Source organism: Gracilinanus agilis, chromosome 3, assembly GCF_016433145.1.
Source record: "Gracilinanus agilis isolate LMUSP501 chromosome 3, AgileGrace, whole genome shotgun sequence".
Taxonomy (NCBI): Eukaryota; Metazoa; Chordata; class Mammalia; order Didelphimorphia; family Didelphidae; genus Gracilinanus; species Gracilinanus agilis.
The window spans coordinates 314,409,840-314,418,881 of NC_058132.1; positions in this window are offsets into that span (position 1 = coordinate 314,409,840).

Consider the following 9,042-nt stretch of genomic DNA (forward strand, 5'->3'; position numbering starts at 1 on the left):
TCAGGGCAATTTTGCTGAATTATTTCTGTTAGTATAGAGTCCAGGTTGTTATTAATTTCTGGTTTTTCTGGAAGACCAATTATTCTCAAATTGTCTCTTCTAGACCGGTTTTCTTGGTCTGTCACTCTCTCATTGAGATATTTCATGTTATCTTCTATTTTTTCAGTCTTTTGGCTTTGTTTTATTTGTTCTTGTTGTCTTGAGAGATCATTAGTTTCTACTTGCTCAATTCTAGCCTTTAGGGATTGATTTTCGGCTATAATTTTTTGGTTTTCGGCCATAATCTTCTGGTAAACGGCCATAATCTTTTGGTTTTCGGCCATAATCTTCTTGTTTTCAGCCATAATCTTCTGGTATTCCTTTTCAATCTGGTCATTTCTTGTGTTCAATTTGCTTATCAGTTCATTTGGTTTCTGAGCCTCGCTTTCCAGTTGCAAGATTCTACCTTTTAAACTGTTATTTTCTTGCCAGATCTCTTCCATTTTCCTCAAAATCTCAGATTTGAACTCTTCCATAGCTTGTGAGGAGTTTTCCTTATTTGGGGAGGGTCTGGATGGTTGTTTGTTCTCCTCCTCTGTTTGCTTGGTTGTCTGGATTTTCTCTGTGTAAAAGCTGTGGAGTGTTAGAGACTTCTTTTTTTTGTTATTATTCTTTCTCTTCTGAATTTCCTGTAACTGATTAGCCATCATTAGCCCAGCAGCTTCTCAGGTTTATCCTCGCGCTCAGTGTCTGTCTGAGATCTATTGGCTTCTGAGGACTGAGTTCTAGTTTTTTCCAAGGTCAAGCCCCCTGGTGGATTCCCTTGCTTGATCCTCTGCTGGAGGTTTCTTTACAAGTCTCAGGGAGCTACTTCCACAGTCGTATACCCGTCTGCACAGGTTCCCCACTTAGGCTTTAGTTCCTGGCTGTGTCTGCCTCCACCCAAGCATCTGCTCAGCCGGCACCCACGCCTCTGCTCAGCCGGCACTCTGCGTCCAGCGTCCACTCTCTGCTCTGGCGCGCGCGCTCAGATTTCGCGTGCGTTCTTGACTTAATGGGGTCCTAAGTCTTGCTGCTCTCAGGAACAGGTCCCGGAGCTGCTGATGACTCGATGGGTGCCCCAAACTTGCTCTATTTCTTTTTAGCTGGGTTCGGAGCTATAGGTGAGTGTGGAGGGGGTGGGGGTGGGGCGGTTGCTCAGCCCGCGATTGAGTGAGTGAGAGCCCTTTTTAGCCTGGAAATGTCTCGATTCCACGTACCTTCCACGCTGTGCCCTGTTGTGGGGTTCCTCCGTTCGTCTGGACTTGTTTTTATGTCCCCTTGAGGAGTTTTGTGTGTTTCGGTCAGGAGAGGTTAAGAGCTGCTTCTTACTCTGCCGCCATCTTAACCCGGAAGTCTCATTTAATGACTTTTTGATCTTGGACAAATAGCTTCTTCTCGTAGTCTCAGTCACCTTGTGCAAAATGACAGTTTGGGCTCTATCATCTCTATGGCTGATTCCAGTCCAAGAATAAAAAGTGAAGAAAGTTAAGAATTCAGAAAAAGTACAGGTAGGGACAGGAAAGAAAGAAATAAAAAGAGATGAAGAGATCCCTGGAAACAGTAGGTAGTATAGTGGAAAGGGTATAGATTGCAAGTCAAGAAGACTTGAGTAGTCATGTAATTCTAAGCAAATTGCTTAGACTCAGTTTCTTTGTCTATAAAAATGGGCATAATATACCTACTTTCCATAGTTCTTTTGACATTCAAATGACATATATGTGAAGTACTTTATATAAGGTTTATAAACCTTAAAACACTAAATAAATATTAGTTGTCATTATTATTTTACTATTATTAGTCTTATTGAAAATTTCCATTGATTGCTTTTGATTAGGTGCCCAGGAAATAATAAAGGAGAACTAATTTATGTTGTAATTAATGTAATAGAATTGGTAGTGTTACCTGTTGACACATATTCCAATCCAACTCAAGCCTGAGGAAACTGTCACTTTTATTTGAATGAGGGTGAAATGATAAAAGAGTAATGTTTCTTCTGGATATTTAATAATCACTAAAGCATTTTAACTGTGGTTAGTAAATACTAAAACCCTTACATCGTCATTAAAAGTGTATTTTTTTTCCTCTGAGGCCTTTTAATATGTTGTTGTAAGACTGAGTAGCAGCAGCTCCCTCAGGTGCATTTATTGGATGGGGTAGATTCATTTTGTTGCCAGAGATGTCATAATTTTGAAGAATTGTAAGATATAATAAAATATAGATAGAACTAGTTCAATTCTGTCGTTGCTGGAAATGTTTTTCATGAGCTAAAGCTGTATCCTGGCACTGCTTTAGTTTGGGTTAGTATTGATAAAACAATGAAATATAGATCTTCTAAGCCTAGGAAAATATTTATTTCAATTATTGATTAGTCAGTTTGTAAACATTTATTAGAACTGGGTATGTACCAGGACATCATTATAATGGATAGAGAGTGGCATGAAAGAGAAAGAAGTGAATTCAAATCCTACCTATTGCTAGCTATGTAATCCTATGACAGTTATTTAATATCTCAATTCTCCAGTCAACTCTTGAAACAGACTAAGTTGCAAAGTAGGTGCTAATATAACTTATTTGTAATGATAATTTCCTCACTGGAGTTAATTCCATTATACCAGTGAAATTATAGACCCGTTCCATTCCTATTTTCTAAGCACAAAGCAATGTACTAAGGTTTGGGGACACAAGGATAAAAATAAAGCTATATCTGCCCACAAAGTGACAGGGAGATAGAGATGGAGTGAACAAAAATACAAAAACAATACACAATACAAATACAAAATACAAATACATGTAATTTAAGGCAGAGAGGCCCTAAAAACTGGGTGAATTAGGGAAAAACCTTTATGTACAAGGTGGTAGTTGAGCTGAGCTTTGAGAAGCCCCATTTTGAGTGGAGCAAGTGAAAATAGACTGCATTAGAGAAATGGTGAACAATCTTAGCAAAGGCACAAAAGTAGGAGAAGAAATACCATATGTAAAGAACAGTTTTTAATAATATCCTTACTATGGACCAAGAACTATTCTAAATGATATCGATATAAATACAAAAATAAGATAGTCTGAACCCAAAGGAGCTTAGATTCTAACAGAGAAGACAACATATACAGGGGAGCAATAGATGGGAAAGGGGTTTATGGTCTTAGAGTTTACAAACATGGTAAGTGGAACAATAAAGTATTCAACAGGTCTTTCTTTTGTAAAGGCATAGGTAAAGGATTTGTTTGCAGTTCTCAAAGCAAAAGGTAAACAGAAAATGGCCAGGAACAACATAATGCTTCATGGTTCCAGGGACTGAATATCATTTTTATCTTTTTGTCTTTTGTTTGTATGTCTTTCCTCTTTTTGAAAAAAAAAAGTTCCAAATTGAAGAAATATCAAGGAATATGAGCAGTTTCATCTACACAGTAGAAGAGAAAGGAGTTTTTATAAAATGACAAATGTCAAATGTGCACAGCTTTTCTTTTTATAAGTTCAACATGTAGCTTTCAAAACTACCCTGTGCTTCTGTGATCCCTTCTGGTCCTTGGTTTCTCTTCTTTGAATTAAAAAAAAATCTTCACTTAAATTACCCTTTTTTCTTTTTATTTCCTTTATTTTCATTTTTGCTTATCCTTATATTTCATATTGAAGAGGATGGATACCTTTACACCTGGAGGGCAATCTAAGTCAGCTATAGAATCCTTGTGATCTCTCTAAATTGAGGAGCAGGATGCTTACATAACATGCAATTATTCCTTTCCAAAAGTAGCCTTTCCAATTTCTTCCAGTTAATGGATTGTACCAGTACTCCTGTACCCTATTATGTATCCATAGCCATGGAAAAGAAATTCTCACACTAAAGTTGTCCAAATGTTTGTCCATTCATATAATTTGAGTCTATAAACTCTTTTTTAAGAAAATGAGTTGCATGTTTCACCCTCAATCCCCTGAAAAAATGGTCGGTCATAGCATTGATCAGAGGTTTTATGTCTTTTAAAGGAGTTTGCCTTTATACATATAACTTTGTGAGGAAAAAAGAGGAGCAATACTTGAGACTTCTAAGAAAATTATCATAATAGTCCAAGGGAAAAGTGATGGGGGATTGAACTGGAGTGGTCATACTGTGATAGGGTTCTCTTTGGAGGTAGAATTAAAAGATTTTTAATTGATTAAATAGTGTGGTGGTGGTGGTGAAGCATGATAGGATTTATGTTGAAAGGAAGTAAAGAGTTAAGAATTATTCTGAGCCTTAGTGGAGGAAATGATGGTGGTGAATTCAATAGTAGGAGTTAGGATAAGGGATGTTCTTTAGGAGAAACTTAATGAGAATTAGAAAAAGAAATATCACAGCATTCATATAGAAGGAAAGATCAAGAATATCAAGGGAAATAATGAAAAACAATTTGAAGAATGGGAGTATAGTACGTACCAGATCTTAAACTGTTCTGTTTGATGACCACTGTTAAGGAGTGGTCATCAAAACAATATGATACTTGCTAAGAGACAGAAGGGTAGATTAATGGAAAAGACTAGTGGTAAATGACCTAAGTAAGCTAGTGTTTGATAAACCCAAGGTTCCCAGTTTTTGGGACAAGAACTCACTATTTCACAAAAACTGCTAGGAAAATTGGAAAACAGTATGGGAAAAATCAGGTCTAGATTAACATCTTACATTCTATACCAAGATAAATTCAAAATGGATAAATGATTGAAATGTAAAGAATGATATCATAAATATATTCGGTGAACATAGAATAGTGTTATCTGTCAAGTATGTGGGAAAGGAAGGAATTTAAGACTAAGTAAGAGATAGAAAACATTAAAAAATGTAAAATGAATTATTTTGATTAGATCAAATTAAAATGATTTTGTACAAACAAAACCAATGCAACCAAACTCAGAAGGGAAGCAACAAACTGGGGGAATATGTTTATAATAAAAACCTATGACAAAGGTCAAATTTCTCAAATTTATAAGGAGCTAAGTCAATTGTACAAAAAATCAAGTCATTCTTCAGTTGACAAATGGTCACGGGACAAGAACAGGCACTTTTCAGATAAAGAAATCAAAACTATCAATAAGCACATGAAAAAGTGTCTAAATCTCTCATAATTAGAGAAATGCAAATCAAAACAACTCTGAGGTACCACCTCACACCCATCAGAGTGACTATTATGACACTAAAGGAAAGTGGTAAATGTTGGAAGGGATGTGAAAAAATTGGGATACTAAGACACTGTTGGTGGAGTTGATCCAACCATCCTGGAAGGCAATATGGAATTACGCTCAAAGGGCTTAAAAGACAGCCTGCCTTTTGATCTAGCCATACCACTGCTGTGTTTGTATCCCAAAGAGTATAATAAGGAAAAAGACTTTTACAAAAGTATTTATAGCTATGCTTTTTATAGTGGTAAAACAGTGGAAAAGAAGGGAGTGCCCCTCATTTGGGGAGTGACTGAACAAACTGTGGTATCTGATGATGATGGAACAATATTGTGCTAAAAGGAATGATGAACTGGGGAATTTCATGTGTATTGGAAAGACCTCCAGGAAATGATGCAGAGTGAAATGAGCAGAATCAGGAGAACATTGTACACAGAAACTGGAACATTGTGGAATCATTGAATGTAATGGACTTCTCTACTAGTAGCAATGCAATGATCCAGGACAACACTGAGGAACTTATGAGAAAGAATGCTATTCACATACAGAGAATGAAATGTGGGACTAGAAATATAGAGGAAAATCACATGATTGATCACATGGTTTGATGAGGATATGATTGGGGTTTTGGTGTTAAAAGATTACTCTATTGAAAATATGAATAATATGGTTTTAGGTATTGAACAATGACATATGTGTAACCCAATGGAATTACTTGTCATCTTGGAGGTAGGGAATCATGGAACCATGGAAAATATTCTAAATAAATAAATTAATTTTAAAAAATCAAAAAGAAAGTTAATGAGTCTTACTTTGGACTTGATGAGTATGAGATGCTAGAGGATATACAATTGGAAACATTCAATAGGATGGAAATTTTGTAGGATGGCTGTCTTGCCAAATAGGAGACATCATATGAAATGTAGTGGTTAGGAATCTAGGGAAATGATGATCCTAGTTAATCCTTGCTAATTTAATTGTATAGATAAAATCAGACTTAAGCCTGTCATTTCTACCAAAATTGAAGACCAGAAGTTTTGCATTTGAAATAAGGAAATGATCAACATCCAGTCATTATTCTCCTCAGATGAGATTTTGAACCAAAATTACATAACTTTCCCCTTGTAGAATACTTCAATAAAAACTCCTGTACATTATTCCACTATTTTCACATCTGTGACTTCATTTTAATTCTGTATGAATTCCATAAAATAGTTCTTTTAACCAGCAGGGGAAATTTAGTAACAGAGAGATAAAGTAACTTGTTTTAACTCACAGAGAAAATTGGTGAGAGAGTCAGGATCAGATTCAGATTTCCCAGTTTTCTATTTACTTGGTCATTTCTATTTTTCCAGGAAAATTAATAAAACATCTTAAGCGCTTATCAATAACCAGGAAAGGAAAATGGAAATCTTACAAAAAATTTAGACACAGAAGGTAGAGAATGAAAAAAAGATAGCTAATCTGTTGTAGAGTTTCTGTTTTGGATCACAGAATGGGCAATAAAAATGTAGAAAGACTATGGCTTTTATTTGGGAGGGGAGATTATTTTTTTTTGTATAACATGTTTTCTTATGACCATCCTTGAGACTATTAATAGATGGTATTTTATTTTATTTATTTGTTAATTTATTTATTTGTTTACTTGTTAGCTTATTTGCTTATTTACTTATTTATTCATTCATTCATTTGTTTGTTTGTTTATTCATTTTAAAGCCCTTACCTTCCATCTTGTAAACAATACTGTGTATTGGTTCCAAAGCAGAAGAGTGGTAAGGGCTGGGCAATAGTGATTAAGTGACTTGCCAAGGATCACACAAGCTGGCAAGTGTCTGAGGTCAGATTTGAACCTAGGACCTCCTGTCTCTAGGCCTGACTCTCAATCCACTGAGCTACCCAACTACACCCTATAGATGGTATTTTAAATAGGATTTAATTAAAACAAATTAAAATTTGAGGTTTGCAAAGTATTAATTTATTTGATCCTCATAATAACCCTGTGATATATGTTGTTATTCAGTGGTTTCAGTCATGTCTGACTCTTCATGATCCATTTGAGATTTTCTTGCCAAAGAAAAGAGTGATACTAATAGTACTCTGGCTTTACAGATGAAGAAACTGAGGCAGGGAGAAGATAAATGATTTACTCTAAGTCACATAGCTATTAAATTGACATGACAGGGATTGAAGACAGTATTTTTTTAAACCCTTGTACTTTGGTGCATTGTCTCATAGGTGGAAGATTGGTAAGGGTGGGCAATGGGGGTCAAGTGACTTGCCCAGGGTCACACAGCTGGGAAGTGGCTGAGGCCGGGTTTGAACCTAGGACCTCCTGTCTCTAGGCCTGACTCTCACTCCACTGAGCTCCCCAGCTGCCCCTGAAGACAGTATTTTTAACTCCAAGTCCTGTACCTTTTTCACTGTACCAGCTAGCTGCCTAAATATTCTGATTTACTGATTTTGGTCAAAGGAAGTAGTTTTTTATATATTAATTCAGAAATATCTGCCTAAAAATATGGATGCTATGGATATGGACTAGTGGCAAGAACAATTTAGGAAAGGTAGAGGGGATGACATAGATGGAGCAACATAGATAAATAATTGCAATACAAATTATAGAATGTTAACAATCTTTGGAAATGTAGAAAATTTTTTCTATGTGAACAACATCGCAGTCAATGGCAATTCATGGATAAATCATTTCTGTTCTTGCAGTTCTTGAAGTAGGTACAGTGTGGTATAGTAGATAGATCACTAGATTTGGAGTCAAGAAGACATTTTTTAGGATGGTGGAGCCAAGGTGATGTAGGAGAGGTAGCAACTCAGCTGAACTTTCCCAATATTCCTCTTTGAATTATTTAAAAATAATGTCAAATCATATTTTGTAACAACAAAGTCAACAAAATTTCAAGATGAGACATTTTTCAGCCTAACGCAATTTAGAAGTAAACTCTGAGGTAAGGGCTGGTTGAAACACACTAAGCAGCAGCAGCAGCTGCCAGCTTTGAAGTTGGTCATGAGTGTCAGCATCAAAAACTTTAGTTCTCTGCTAAGAAATGGTGAGGGGGTCAGACAACTGCTCAGAAAGGGATTACAGGAGACCTTTGCTGACCTGCATGTAGGTGGTGACTGGCAAATCTATTACCCAATAAATAATTCTGAGTCACAATTCCAGGCAGAGGAGTACTAGTACATGTGGCTACAAAAGATCAGAGGACCTGGTCACAGGTTCAGGACCAAGAGGAGCTTGAAGATATGGAGGAGCAGGGACAGGCACTTCCTGAGTAAGCACCAAAGCAAAGACCAAGAGAGCAGTGATAATACCTCTCCCTGGATCACAACATTTGGAAGCATAGAAAAATTGCACACCTCCAGAACTAGCTAGGACAACAGCAGCACAAATAAGATTGAAGCGTGGGACAATGTTTACCCACCCTAGATGATAAAAGTCCAAAAAATAGAGTTCAAGTTAAAAAAATTTGCTCAAAAATAAGCAACAACAACAACACAACAACAAATATTTGACTATAAAAATCTACTGTGGGAGTGAAAACCAAGAAATAAATTCAGAAGAAAACATGAAAAAAGCTACAAGCAAAACTTCAAAGAAAGATTATCATTCAACACAACCCCAACAAGAATTCTTGGAAGATTTAAAGAATAAAATAATAGTGGTAGAGAGAAAATGATAAAAAATAAATGAGAGTAAAATAAGAAAAGTATGAAAAAATATGCCTTTGTAAGAAAGGTACAAAGAATACTGAAGAAAATAACCTTTAAGAAATCAGAATTAGTCTAATGGTAAAAAAGGGTCAAAAATTCACTGAAAAAAAAAAAACTGGAAAAGGAAACACAAAGGTTCCTTTAGTTAAAATTAGA